The 16,544-nt window shown below is 37.1% G+C and overlaps 1 protein-coding gene across 5 annotated transcripts in view; it reads right to left on the reverse strand.

Moving 5' to 3' along the window:
- Positions 1-16,544, reverse strand: part of syt1a (synaptotagmin Ia) — a 222,534-nt gene that overhangs the window by 158,491 nt on the left and 47,499 nt on the right. The window lies entirely within an intron of this gene.

A 16,544-nucleotide genomic window follows, 5' to 3' on the forward strand; every position in this document is an offset into this window, starting at 1 on the left:
TACTTAAAGAAAGCAAATTAACAATCAGAATAGTTAACAAGATAAACAAAAATATGGATAAATAAATGAATACAAAAAATAAAAAATGAATATATGAATATATGAAATACAATATTTTTTACATACATAAACACAAATAAAACGTGTCAACAAGTTGCATAAAATAAATTAAAAATACAATATGAATAAGGTACTGCACAAAACAAGATATCAAACCAGTATGACTTTAACAACTATATTACAAAAAAGGGGATCCTACAGAGTTCTCTATTTGTGCTTTTTAATATTGCATTAACTAGAATGACTTACAAATTACTGTACACCAGGGAGTACTGTAATTACCTAACGTTACATTATTATTTTCCATAACAATTTAGCCCCCTCCACAATATTAACCCGACGTTAAAACAGAACTAGCTATTTATTAATTAGCAATTGCCGAATCATGTAACATTAGCTTAATGCTAAAAGCCAGGTTACTATCACATTCTGTAACAGACAAATAATTTCATGTAGGCTAACGTTACCTACCTGCTACCTCTGTCTTTTTCTCGTTTCTCCCCTTCTTTTCTCCCCTGGGCACCTGACAGTTTTGGCTTTTTTGACATCTTGTGTTGATTTTTTTTATGTGGTGACGTCCAAAAAGAGTCATGATACGGGAAGGGAGGGGGCGCACCGTGCCGGGGGAGGGGGGGCGTAATGTTGTAACAAATAATATTTCTATTAAATAGGCTTTACTTTGCATTTTAATTAACGTGGGATTATTTTATGTATTTAGAAATAATAGTACCAACTTTTTTTTTTTTTCCTCCAACATTTGTGGCACTGGCGTGGCGCCCCCTGATGGACGGCGCCCTTAGCATTTGCCTATACAGCCTATGCCACGGGCCGGCCCTGATATGGTGATCACAGTTACAGATTGTAGGCGCATATACTACAGTTATCATGGTTACGTCGGGGAAAGCGCTGTGACAAAAATAACATTTTGGGTTTACCAACAGTATGAGTTTACCCATAGTGTATTGTAGGAGGGTTAGGGTGAGCAAATCAAGTGTGCCTTGTCTGCGCCGTGCTGTATACTTTCTTTGATCTCGTTGTAAACAAATATGGCATTGATCATGTGGGACTTCTTTACTGTTTCAGGGGAAAACATTGTGTGTACTATTTGCACGGATTGTTCTACTCGGAGGAAAAAAAACAAAACATTGCGCATTAACAAATCAAAACTTAGCCACACGACATGTCGGCATCACTACGACAGTGTTTTGAAGACGCCAACACTGCTAAAGAAACTGCTCCAAGGCTAGTCGCAAAAAAAGGTGTGCACAAACTACAGTTGAATCTAAACTTAAAAAATATTGATTCAATATAAGTTAGCAGTTTCTTGAGAAACATTAGGTTACCTGAAACGGTATTACCCTGAAAAAAGATATTGTGCATCTCTCGAAATAAACTTACCTTGGAATTTGTTTTAAATTGTAGAAATTTTATCTCAGCTCATTTATTAATACATTTTAAAAATCTGGTGACTTTATGCAGGATGCTGGTACCAGCAACTCTTACTGAAGTTTGTGCTGCTAAGGTTTGCACTGGGGTAATTTAAAACAACTGCTGTGGAGCATCGACTGGTGCACCACACAGCTTTCCTGCCTAAATGGCTTCAAATGTCTCTACTGTAGGAGGTCAGGAGCCTCCAATTTCGACTGCTATTTAGCAGCAGACCGCAGGAGGGCTTTGAGAAGCACCAAGAAGCTGCTTCAGTAGCAATCATGTGGACTCCTCACTGTCGAAATAGCCTTCAAACGATATCGAGTGCACCGCTTGGCCTCGGTGTTAGACATGGACACCAATTAGAGCGGGTGAAGAGAGAGCAAACGTTTTGTTTGTATTCAAAGAAACAAGGTCAGGAATAGACCTGCAACAAGTGCATTAGATACACCTGCATAAGCTAAGAACCGATACCGGAGCTTTGGCTTTTAGAATACTTAACTTCAATCATGTCAGTGATCTCAGCGCTAATTTATAATCTCAAATTTCCTCCTGTCTTTCAATCCAGCCTCACATTCAACACAGTCCTGCCTTGGCACTAACATGCAGCGCAAATAATCATCCTGCTGGTGTGAGTTTGCACTTTATTATCACGGAAGTTTCATCCCGCCATCAGTCTGCCACTACGGTGACCGAGCCAGATGTGTGGCGGTTTTTGTTTTTTTTTCAACTTTTCCCAAAAACTTGGAAGTGTACTATTGATTATGTCCTGCTAAGATGATGAAGGACAACTACAGTATGGACAACACTTGAGTCTCACCACACTAGGAGACAGGAGCAAGAGGACTCTAGACTCACAATATTAAGCTTTGAGAAAAGAGCATCTGTTGATCAGGAGCAGTGCTAAAGGAACAATGGCAGCACACGTTTAACAACAGGGACAATATCCGGCATGGAGATATTACACCAGGGAGGGAGGAGCTTTCACCATTCAGCACATTACACCCTGTCATCCTGCAATACGTCTGCAAGCTAGATCGAGTTTATGTTGTCTATTGTGTGAGGTTTTTTTTTTAGATTCCTTGCTGGCTTCCAAGCAGGCTGGCAGCCTCCACAACAGTCGAAACCAACGCCCACTTGAATGCAGCTCAAAGAGTTTGCCAGGAGGTTTGCCAGCAAGGACGGGGAACGCCAAAAACCTTTGCACAAAGGGACTTGCATTGTAAGCAGGATGTAATGAAGCCGCCATATCATGCTAACCAACCCACTTACTCCTGCATTGCTTACTTTTCACACAGCAAACATTACACACGCCTTGTTGTGACATCTGGATTTGGCGTGATCACACATGCCAGAATGCCATGTTGACGCCTAACCTTTAAACATGACCTTTAACAACATTTTCACAATTCCTGCTATATGAAATGGATGTGCGTTTTGAAACTGCTTTAAAATAAAAAAATTCAACAGCTGTTAATAGAGGTGTCCCAATACGATATTGATATCGGTACGATAGGAACAAAGAAAACTATGATTATATTGACTTGCATTTAAAAGCTCTGATATAAGCTCTACTTTACTTATGTAAAGCTGGACAGCCAGTTAAAGGCCTACTGAAACCCACTACTACCGACCATGCAGTCTGATAGTTTATATATCAATGATGAAATCTTAATATTATAACACATGCCAATACGGCCGGGTTAACTTATAAAGTGACATTTTAAATTTGCCGCTAAACTTCCGGTTCGAAACGCCTCTGAGGATGACGTATGCGCGTGACGTAGACCGGCGAACACGGGTATGCCTTCCACATTGAAGCCAATACGAAAAAGCTCTGTTTTCATTTCATAATTCCACAGTATTCTGGACATCTGTGTTCGTGAATCTGTTGCAATCATGTTCATTGCATTATGGAGAAGGAAGCTGAGCAAGCAAAGAAGAAAGTTGTCGGTGCGAAATGGACGTATTTTTCGAACGTAGTCAGCAACAACAGTACACAGCCGGCGCTTCTTTGTTTACATTCCCGAAAGATGCAGTCAAGATGGAAGAACTCGGATAACAGAGACTCTAACCAGGAGGACTTTTGACTTCGATACACAGACGCCTGTAGAGAACTGGGACAACACAGACTCTTACCAGGATTACTTTGATTTGGATGACAAAGACGCAGATGTGCTACTGTGAGTATGCAGCTTTGGCTTCTAAACATTTGATCGCTTGACCGTATGTGCGCAACTTTTTTTTGCGTATGTACATAACTTTTTTAAAATATATAAGCTTTATGAACCTTGGGTTAGGTGAACGGTCTTTTGGGCTGAGTGATTGTGTGTGTTGATCAGGTGTTTGAATTGTATTGGCGTGTTCTATGGAGCTAGGAGCTAGCAGAGGAGCTAGGAGCTAGCGTAACAAACACGCAGGTGTTTTTATGCAGGATTAATTTGTGGCATATTAAATATAAGCCTGGTTGTGTTGTGGCTAATAGAGTATATATATGTCTTGTGTTTATTTACTGTTGTAGTCATTCCCAGCTGAATATCAGGTCACCCCCGGCTCTCACAGCATCTTCCCTATCTGAATAGCTTCAACTCCCCACTAGTCCTTCACTTGCACTTTACTCATCCACAAATCTTTCATCCTCGCTCAAATTAATGGGGAAATTGTCGCTTTCTCGGTCCGAATCTCTCTCACTTCATGCGGCCATCATTGTAAACAATAGGGAACTTTGCGTATATGTTCAACTGACTACGTCACGCTACTTCCGGTAGGGGCAAGCCTTTTTTTTTATCAGATACCAAAAGTTGCAATCTTTATCGTCGTTCTATACTAAATCCTTTCAGCAAAAATATGGCAATATCGCGAAATGATCAAGTATGAAACATAGAATAGATCTGCTATCCCCGTTTAAACAAAAAAAATTCATTTCAGTAGGCCTTTAAGATCTAAATGTCCTCCAATAAGCACACAAGGTTGGTCTTTTCCTGTATTTAGCTAATTAATTTACAAAAGGTAAACATGATAGTTGGCAGCCACCGTATCCAGCAGCTAAGCACACAAAAGCACAAACATATCCAAGTGGGTTTTTTTTTTAATTTAGACTGACCTTTCCATCTCTAATCAAGACAGTGCCCCTGCTGGCCCTGCTACGGACTGGACTCTTACATTATCAACTGTATCCACTCGGCATCCATTGCACCGGTCACCCGGGGGGTGGTGACTGTCCCTTCCAAAGTTTCTCATTGCACCCAATGAGTTGAGTTTTTTCTTGCCTTGATGTGGGATCTGAGCCGAGATGTGGTTGTGACTTGTGCAGCCTTTGGTGTTATTTGGGATCTCAAATAAATACTTAAAATACCTTAGCTTTCTGTAAACATTTCTTTATGGAATAGTGAAAATTCCATAACATTAAAAATAGCAGTGCTACGCTCCAACTACTTCACCAAGTTACTGTAGTTAGCTACAAGCAGTGTCATGTTATTGATGATTACTTACTTTAATTAAATAAACGTACCCCACATTTCTTCTCAGCACTGTCCTTCACATTCACTTTCATCCTTCCCATGCTAAGAAAAACAAAGTGTTAATGTTTAACTATAAGCTAATGCTAGCTGGTGTTTTGGTCAGCTCTTACGGGGTTCACTATGACATTCGCTACTGGGGCGGTATAGCTCGGTTGGTAGAGCGGCCGTGCCAGCAACTTGAGGGTTGCAGGTTCGATCCCCGCTTCCGCCATCCTAATCACTGCCGTTGTGTCCTTGGGCAAGACACTTTACCCACCTGCTCCCAGTGCCCACCCACACTGGTTTGAATGTAACTTAGATATTGGGTTTCACTATGTAAAAGCGCTTTGAGTCACTAGAGAATAGCGCTATATAAATATAATTCACTTCACTCCACTACACCAACCACCGGTTAGCAGTATCGTGACCTGAATTTTTTGCTCGCAACCTTAAGCATAACATCTAGCCAAAAGACATCTCATCCCGAAAAATTTGTAAGCTGCGGCACTCGTATCTTGAGATATAGAATATATAACATTTTAATAGTTGAATGAAATTGCATGGGGGGTATTTTGATACATTTCCTTCAATGAAAGATGCTAAAATCAATTTAATGTGGTACAGGTGACAAATCAAATTAGTGCAATATTTAACAATATACTTCAAATTAATTGTATTTTGACAATATGCAATAAAAACATGCTGCGAGCAGAAAAAGGTCCCACTTGAAAGTCTTGTAAGCAAAGCGGATGTTAAATGAACACAAAGACAATAAGACACATTACAAAGTAAGTCATTGTGCTCGCAGGCTCACAATACCAGTGAAACATGTCCTTCGCGAACATCGTCTTCACCACCAATTCAACGCTAAGCCAACACAATTGCCTCCTTACTATTCCTCCGTCCTCTCTTCAGGGTATTAGCAGCTAGACGGCATGAATAATTCTGCCTGCAAGAGTAATTTAATATTTTGTTGGCATTGTTTTACTTTTTGGTTGTGTTGCGGTTGAGGGGAGGCTGCCACTCAACGCTTGTCTCACTTGACATGAAAACATCCCCGATTGTTCGGTTATGGACGCTTGCAAAAGAGAGGGAAAGGGAGAGACAAACAGGCTCCGGCATCTAATTATACCGCTGTTGTCATCACACTAAATTGTGTGACATTAAACACAAAAAATCCCTTTAGGCTATTTCGTGTACCAAATGTCAGCATGAACGCACAATGCGTGCAAATTAAAAGTCAAATTGTTCCAAGAATACAAGACGCAGGCGTCAACACGGTCTTTGTTTACCTTGTTTGCTTATCAAATCAAATGTTATTTTTGTGGGAAATGTTTGATGATGTCAGGTTTTGCTGTGGCTTTTATTTGTGTGTTGGTTCAAAAAGTCAGAAAGAGTTTTGCATCAAATTTGGTGACGAAAGAAAGAGCTGTTTTATATTTGATCAGGATGATTTTTGGTGTATGCGATGAGTATTTTACAGCGGTGCCTCAATTTTCACCAATATATGGCTTTTTATCTTACAGTCCAACATTGCACATAACGACTTGTCCAGGGTGTACCCCGCCTTCCGCCCGAATGCAGCTGAGATAGGCTCCAGCACCCCCCACGACCCCGAAAGGGACAAGCAGTAGAAAATGGATGGATGGATGGAACTACAAGGGTGACCAAAAAACAGAACCCACAAATTGTTGAATAAATCTTGAACGTTTATTTTGTTTCTTTTCTTTTTCAGGTTATACAAGTCGACTATTTGCATGAAATATCCGAAATATAGGCTTCCCTAAAATGTCTGAGGTCTATTTCTACAACAAATCATACACTAGGGCAGGGCTATTCAAGTGGTGGTCCGAGAGTGACACCTTTTTGGAATTTAGCACAAAAAATGTTTGCAGCAAATTCCTAAAACCAGTAAACTGCTCTTAGCATTGACACTTTAACCTCCTAAAGACCAGCATCCACGACAACGGGCATTTGTATTTTGCATAACAACGCAAGAAATTTAGAACTTTGTAATTGATCAAATAAATAGAATGGAAACAACTATCCATTGCAAAGGATGCTGGCCCCCAAAATAAGAATAATAGTGAAGGGAGAAGTTCGACACCATGGAGAGACCTTTGGTTTCTGTAAAAATAGCCCTGCTGTAGTTAAGGCAAATTTTCGGAGAAGGTTTTGATGTCATGTTCTGGGTTTTTAAGTTCAGAAATTATTGAACTGTGCAAAATACAAATTCTAAAGTTTGAGTAATTGACAATTTTGTGGCACTTAGGGTTGTATGGTATACTTGTATTGATGAAGTACCGCGCTACTAATTAAATTAAAAAAGGTACTATGCTGCCTTTAGAAAATACTGGTACTTTTTTTTCCCACCAACATGACGACTTGCCGTGGTGACATTGCTGCTAATACGAGGCGCATCTCGCGAGTCAACACACGAACATACCACTTGCAGGCAGAAACTGTGTTTAGACAAAAGAGGGAGAATGGATGCATTTTGGCTGAAAAACTAACGATAAAGTTGGAGCTGTTAACAGTAAAGTACTTTTAAACCTAGGTAGCTAGTGGCTAACATCTGTCCACAGTGTTTTAACTACTTCTAAATCACTCATCCTCGCCTCCTTGGCGACAAACACACTACGGTTCTAACAATTATCATCCCTGCAGGACGAGGAATAGATAAACATGTTTCACTACACGTCGTAGGAGGATACAATAGCTAAGCACTAATAACAAGCTGGCGCTCCTGAATGTAAACAAATGGGTTGATCAATACACAGACTGTAACGATACCAAGTACAAGAGTCGTATATAGTCGATACTACAGAGATTACATCGATATATTTTATTATCACAAAAGCTTTTGTAATTTTTTTATTGTTTATAAACTCGTGAAATATGTCCCTGGACACATGAGAACTTTACGAATGACCAATGTATGACTCTGTAACTACTTGGTATTGGATCGATACCCAAATCTGTAGTATAACCCAAAAATTATGTTAAGTATCGAAATAACAGAAAAATAAGTGCTTATTACATTTTAAAATAAATGTACCGTATTTTTCGGATTATAAATTGCAGTTTTTTTTTATAGTTTGGCCGTGGGTGTGACATATACTCCGGAGCGATTTATGTGTGAAATTATTAACACATCACCGTAAAATATCAAATAATATTATTTAGCTCATTCACGGAAGAGACGAAGCAAATGTCAGCAATCGTCACACACACGTCAACCAATAAGAATTCGGCGGGGAAGGGTCATGGCAGAAGTGCATTATGGGTCATGGGATGCTAACTGCTATATGCTATATGCTACTGCCGTAGCTATTAAAATGGATCATTTTAAAAAAAACTGAGGAGGGCTGAACAAAAATGGCACCGAAAAGGAAATCATATACTACAGATTACAAGCTGGACTTAGTGAAATATGCAGCAGAAAACGGCGATGGAGCAGCAGAAAGAAAGGACGCTAGCGGCACATACCAGGAGCGACAACGAGGAAGAAGATTTCATCGGATTGAGCGATCAGGATTGACAGATTGTTTGGTAAACGTATAGCATGTTCTATATGTTATAGTTATTTGAATGACTCTTACCATAATATGTTACGTTAACATACCAGGCACATTCTCAGTTGGTTATTTATGTGCAGGGGCGCCGCTAGGGATTTTGGGCCCCATGAAAAGAATCTTTACAGGGCCCCCATTATTTTTTCTGTATTATAATTTAATCATCATTAGGGGCCTCTCTGGGCCCCCCTCCATCATGGGCCCCTAGAATCCGTCTCCTTTACCCCCCCTTTTCGGCGCCCCTGTTTATGCGTCACATAACGTACACTTATTCAGCCTGTTGTTCACTATTCTTTATTTATTTTAAATTGCCTTTCAAATGTCTATTCTTGGTGTTGGATTTTATCAAATAAATTTCCCCCAAAAATGCGACTTATACTCGAGTGCGACGTATATATGTTTTTTTCCTTCTTTATTATGCATTTTCGGCCGATGCGACGTATACTCCGGAGCGATTTATAATCCGAAAAATACGGTAGATGGCACATGTTAAACAAAAAGTAACCAGATATTAACAGTAAATGAACATGTAGATTAATAATCCATCCATTTTCTACTGCGTCTCATCATAATTTGACAAACTAAGACAATGGTTAATGACATATGTCACTGCATACATCAACAGCCTGCATACATTAGGAGCCTTTTCACCCGTTTGGTTACTTACTAAAATAGAAGTTGTCTAGTTTGTTCACTATGTTATTTAATGCCAAAATTGTTCTTTAGTTGCAATAAGAAACGTTTGTTAGATGTATCATAAGAAGTTCTGTTAAATTAAAGCCAATATTGAAAATTTTTGTGGTCTCCTTTATTTTGAAAAGTATTAAAATACATTTTGGTACCACTACCAGCACCAAAATATTGGTATCGAGACAATCGTAGAGCCACATATGCAAGTTTGCCTCCAATGCCGCAGAGCCCATTTTGGAAAAAACATGACTTTTATGCAAAGAGACCAAGACAACTGAAACTTTGGGGAATGATCTGAAGTTTAAGGTCGGCAAATTTCTTGAATTTTGCTGGATCTTTGTTGAATTAAAAAATGTTTTATGGGTTCTGTTTTTTTTGGGTCATCATGTAGTCTGTTTGCCACAGTATCAGACATGTACCACCTTCTTTTAAGTTAGCATGAAGCTTAGGTATGCCTTGACAGCAAATTGATGTGTCTGATCATGATCCAGGATCCCTCAACAGTCGATTTTTGTTGTTTATCTAATCCTTTCCAAGGATGTTTCGCTGCAGCATACAGAAGTTTAGTAGACAGGCTCAAGATGAAATAAAAACGTAAAAGGATTTGGGTTATATGGTCATTTTGTTCCTGTGTGACTAAGATGTTTTGGCCTCGATGGCCATCTGGGCCAAGTGAAACGCCCTTGGATGTGGCCATCCAATCACAGGCCATAATAACATTCAGATGGTCTGGCTGCGAGATGATGATGATGATGATGACACATCAGTGGCCAGCCTTTGTCCTTGGATCATCTTGTTTGTTTAAAGCCTCACAGCGGCGAAAAAGTCTGACTCTACGCAAGCGTCGCAAACACACAGCTGCCTCTTGACACCGTGTAAAGGTAAGAGCACTTTGCGTGAGTTGAAGCCCTTGGGTGCTTTATTGGAGGAGACAAGCATGACCACGTGTGGCGTGCCTGTCACCTCCTCACCCAGGAGGGTGACCCACTTCTGGCTGAACATTCATTACAGACGCTTTTAATTTGAAAGAGAGCATCTTCACTTGTTTGAGACAAAAGTGATGCATCTCAAAATAAAAATGTGCCAACTACACCTTTAGCACTTTGCAATGACACGGTCAATGTTTTATTTGTAAGATGTCAAGCAACAATGCCTTAACAAACTTAACATTCTCCTGGGAGAGCTCTGCAGGTTTTATTCCCGTTTGGTTTGATTTCAGCTAAGACTTTTTTTTTCACTGCTGCATATGTCAAACTAATTAAGACATATTTCATAAATGGTTGTTTTGAACAACAATTTACATGTGTACAAGGTCCCCAGGCAACTCCAAGATTAGCCGTGTTGCAAGACACGTTTAAATGTCAAGTGTAGGTCAGGCTGATTACAGAAATAAATACTAATCAAATATACTTCAAAATAAGTGACTCATAAAACAAATGAAAAATAATTAAATGGTGCTAAAATAAATGAATTCTAACTAAATGTATGATAAATAATAATAATATGTATGTTTCTTAAACTGTCAAAAAAAGCTCAAATGAAAATACAGCTTCACCACTTTAATCATAATTTTTGCGCTGAAGAAATTTCTCTATGACCTCCAGACTTTTGTTTGATATTGTCGTTACTGCCACAAGTGGTGGAAAAGTGTTTTGCAACTGAGTACCTCTGCAGCCCATACGGACCACAGCTGAGAAACAGATAATTCTGGCGGCCCTCGAGGGAGTGCTGGTGGCCCTATGGTTAAGAAACACTGGTCTACATAACATGTAATAGTGGTTCCTTGGTCGAAATGTTGCATAGATCAGGGTTTTTTAACCTTTTTGACTTCAGGGCCCAACATTTCTACTACAGAGGAGCCCGGGGGACACTCAAATATTAACACTAAACTAGTAATGTACCCTTAGTTATCTTACTTTCGATTTTAATCATATTTAATAATTATAGTGCTGAAATAAATAAAAATAAATATAAATCAACAGGAAAGTATGGAACTGAAAACCTTCAGCAGCATAGATTACAAAAGTCTGGAATTAGATGAAGATATAGATCCAGCTTTCACACCAGGAATAATTGTTTTTATTATACAGACAAACAATATAACAGAAACATTAAAATAGACAACAAACTGTCGATTATTCATTTAAACAGCAGAAGTTTGTATGCTAACTACAACAATGTGAAGCATTTTTTGGAACAATTCAGCAAACCCTTCAAAGCTATCGCTATCTCAGAAAAATGGATAAATGCTAAAAAAGGAATGGATTTTGACTTGAAAGGATATAAATTAAATTATATCAACAGAATCAACAAGAACGCAGGGGGATAGCTGTGTACGTGATGAAGAACCTAAACTGCAAAGTGGTAAAAAAAATATGTCACTAGCTATTGATAATATCTTAGAGTGTATAACCATTGAAATATGTCATGAAAAAAGCAAAAACGTACTGATCAGTTGTATATATCGATCACCGAAGTCAAACTTTGATACGTTTGAGAACTGGATTAAGGCAACTTTTACTGAAATCAGTCAAAAAATAACCTTCTTATGTGGAGACTTCAACATTGACCTATTGATCCCTAACAAACAAAAGCCCATAAATGACTTTTTTGACATAATGTACAGCCTGAGTTTATATCCTAAAATCACAAGGCCAAGCAGAATATCAGGGCACAGCGCCACACTTATTGATAATATTTTTACTAATGATTTTGATAACAATACCACAAGTAGCCTGCTAATATCCGACATCAGTGATCATCTGCCAGTTTTCATAATCTATGACGGAAACTACAAGATAAGGAACATTGATGACAAGAATACTTTTCAAAGAATATGTACAGAACAAAGTATGGCAGCTTTCAAAGATGATCTGAGAAAACAGAGTTGGGACAATGTCTACAGTGAAAATTATGTAGATGATGCATATGGTATTTATACTTTCGATGCTTTATGACACACACTGTCCATTGAAACAACTTAGTAAGAAGCAAAAGAAAAATAATCAACCATGAATGACAAAAGGACTGAAAAATGCTTGCAAAAAGAATAATACATTATATAGAACATTTATAACATAAATATCTACAGAAGCAGAAAACAAGTATAAAAAGTATAAGAACAAGCTAACTGGCATACTACGAACATGTAGAAAAGAATATAACAGTCAATTATTGGACCAGAACAAAAACAATATGAGAGCAACATGAGGTATCCTAAATAGCATTATTAAAAGTGGTGCTAAAAAGGACTATCCTAAATACTTCTTAGATGGAAATGTAAAACATGACAATATGAACGAAGTAGTTGAAAGTTTCAATAAGTACTTTGTGAACATTGGACCAAATCTGGAGGAAAAGATTCCAGATCCCGAGTCAGTTGAGGACTTGAATGACACCATAGATAGAAACCCAACTCTATGTTCCTTAAAAGAATGACAAAAGAGGAAATTATCAATATTGTGAAAAAAGGTAAATCCAAGACCTCAACTGATTGTAACGAAATTGATATGGAAACAGTAAAAAGGTTATTAAAGAGATTTCAGAACCTTTAAAATATATCAGCAACCTATCATTTCAAACAGGCAAATTCCCAGATAAAATGAAAATAGCAAAAGTCGTACCATTTTATAAAACTGGTGACTAAACACTAGTTCACAAACTACAGACCTGTTTCTCTACTTCCACAATTTTCTAAAATTATTGAAAAACTGTTTAAATACAGATTAGACAAATTCATAAATAAAAACGAAACACTCACAGACAACCAATACGGATACAGAGCCAACATCTCAACATCTATGGCATTAATCGAAATAACAGAGATCATAGATGTTAAAAAATGTGCTGCTGCAGTGTTTATGGATTCAACAAAAGCATTTGACACAACTAATCATAGCATCTTAATAAACATATTAGAACGGTACAGAATCAGAGGGTTGGTATTGAACTGGGTTAGAAGCTACTTAACCAACAGGAATCAATACGTAAAGATAGGCAAACACACTTCTACAGAGCTGAAAATGTTTTGTGGCGTACCTCAGGGATCAATTCTTGGACCAAAATTGTTCAATCTTTATATAAATGACATTTGTAAAGTTACAAAGGACTTAAATTTAGTATTATTTGCAGATGATACAACCGCGTTTTTTTCAGGAGAGAACACACAAAGCTGATACAAATAACAAGAAATTAACAAATTAAAAAGATGGTTTGACAGAAAAAAAGACTATCTTTGAATCTCAGTAAAACTAAAATAATGCTATTTGGTAACAGTAGAAGGGAAAGTCAAACAAATACAAATAGACGGAGTAGATATTGAAAGGGTAAAAGAAAACACATTTTGGGTGTAATAATAGATGATAAAATGAACTGGAAACCTCATGTAAAAAAATACACAACATAAAGTAGCAAGAAACACGTCAATAATGAATAAAGCAAAACATGTTCTGGACCAAATATCACTTCATATTCTTTACTGCTCGCTAGTGTTACCATATCTGAGTTATTGTGTAGAATTATGGGGAAACAACTACAAATGTGCGCTTCATTACTAACTGTGTAACAAAAAAGATCAATTAGAATAATACATAATGTTGAATATAGAGAACGTACAAACCCTATATTTATTGAATCACAAATATTGAAATTCAACCATTTGGTGCATTTGCAAACAGCTAAAATGATGTACAAAGCCAATCATTACCTGCTACCCAAGAATATACAACAATTCTTAACAAAAGAGGAGAAATATAACCTTAGAGAAAAATCTAATTTGAAACATTTGTATGCTCGTACAACACTTAAAACTTTTAGCATATCCGTATGTGGAATTAAATTATGGAATGGATTAACCAATGAAATCAAACAAAGCACCAATATGATTCAGTTTAAGAGACTGTTCAAACAACAAATGTTCACAAAGTACACAGAACAATAATTATGATGAACATCTTGAACCCTTTTTTTTTTTCCTTTTGAGATAAAGATTATTTATTTATTTATTATTTGTTTACTTACTATGGTATATTATTTATTAATTATTTATTTATGCACTGTTCTGTTACAGAGAACAAGGAAATGGGATAAAATTGCTATGGTATGAAAAAGTGTAGGATTAAATAAACTCAGCTTCTTCCTACTGCTTTTCGGACGTGATGTGATGAAACAACTGGAAATATGTGATGCATTACATTGTATCGTATGCATGTTCGAAATAAATGAACTGAACTGAACTGAACTAAATTAATCAAATAAAATAAGTAGAATAAATATAAATACATCTCAAACTAAATGTAATAAATAATTTATAAGATAAATGTTTCTTAAAGAAACAATCAATTAAATTAAAGTGGAAATGAAAATACAGCTTCACCACTTTAGTCATCATTTTTGCGCTAAAGAAACTTCTCTATGACTTTAGCTCCAGACTTTTTCTGTGTTTGATATTGTCAGTACTGCCACAAGTGGTGTAAAAGTGTATTACAACCGAGTATTGGAAACAGATATTTTTTGGCGGACCTCTAGGGGGCGCTTGCGGCCCAATAATGGGTCCCGACCTATGAGTAAGAAACACTGGCATAGATTATGACCATCTTTAAGCCACTTTCTGACCGTCTTTTCAGGATGCGCCGTTTTGTGGGCAGGCTATTTCACGTGCCTCCACTTCGACTGCGTCTTCTCCCCGTCATCCATTTTGTAGTTTTTAGCGCTTCCATATCGAGTCTAATGACAGATATAAGTTAGAACTATACGCTACTTCATTTTAGAAATTGTAATAGTGGAAGACGCGTGTACGAGCGAGCCTACCCCACATCAAGAGGATAGCAAAAAAGAAGCTTGTTGACTGCAGGGCGGACTACAATGGCGGATTGGGGACTGCTGCAAAGGTCTTTGGGTAAATTTCGACCATATATGGAGATATGGAGTAGGTGTAATAAGCTTTAGCCTCTGCCTATTCCATTTCAAGCTATATGTATAAAAAAGATCTTCAGTTTATCTGTCAAATGTTTAAATGTCTGCATAAATGAAACTTGAAACTTTAGATAATATTTTTACCAAGCTTTGGGCAAATAAAGTACGTACATTCAAGTAAAACATTTTAAAAAATGTGTATGAAATTCTGATGATATCCGCTGACGTCACATTCCCAATGGCTTGTTTGGCGGTGGTTTAAAGGAAAACAAGATTATTTTACAAATATCTCTGCAAAATTTTCGGGATTTATGGGGATCCCAGATACACAAAAGCAGGTACCATCATGTACGGAAAGTTGGTTTTGCTGGTTCTAATGTAATAATTCATGAATGATATAAATGGATCATGTATAAATAGATGTAAGAATGAATGAATGAATTGATGGATGAGTGGCTGCATAAATGAATGTACATATGAATGAATTACTGTAATAATTCATGAATTACTTCATTAATATATAAATGGATGTAAGAATGAATTAAATGGATGATTACATTAATGTATGTGTGTATGTATGAATGGCTTCAATGAATAAATTAAGACGCACAAAGCAATATCATGAAAAAAATGTATTTATGAATTAATTAATTAATGTAAGAATGCATGAATTTAATAATTTATGTGCAAATGTAAGAATGAATAAATGAAAGAATGGATGAATGACATGTAAATTGATGTATGAATCAATTAATGTGTAACTTGTATGAATGAATGAATGGATGGATGAATGAATGCATAAATGGCTGCATGAATAGATGAATGAATTTATGTTAAAAATGCATTAATTAATTAATATATAAATGGATGCAAGAATGAATAAATGGATGTATGAATCACTTTTTTTTTCTTTTTTTGTATGAATCACTCAATGTAAGAATAAATTGACGCATCAATAAATGAATGATGGATGAGAAGCACACAACACAATGTCATGCAAAATCGATGTATGAAATAAATAATGTATAAAAGGACGTAAGAATTAATGAATGGATGAATGAACATAATGGATGTATTGATCAAAATAATGTAAAAAACGAATGCATGGATAAATGTACCAATGAATGAATTAATAAGGAGCACACAAAAATTATCATGAAAATCAAATGCAGGCTTGCTGTAGTAGGCCCACAGTCAGAGTTGAAATAGATTTTAAAAAAGGTTGACTTGTACGTCAGAAGGAGCCCGCTGTTTGGTCATTAGGCTTTTTTAATCCAGTTTGTGTGACGAGCACACGGCCTGACTGGGACACACATTTGGCTGCAAAGTACTAAATTGAATTACAGCAGAAGGGAAACCTTGTTTAGGAGCGCCTGCC

The sequence above is a fragment of the Entelurus aequoreus genome, linkage group LG12 (genome assembly GCF_033978785.1).
Source record: "Entelurus aequoreus isolate RoL-2023_Sb linkage group LG12, RoL_Eaeq_v1.1, whole genome shotgun sequence".
In the NCBI taxonomy this organism is placed as follows: domain Eukaryota; kingdom Metazoa; phylum Chordata; class Actinopteri; order Syngnathiformes; family Syngnathidae; genus Entelurus; species Entelurus aequoreus.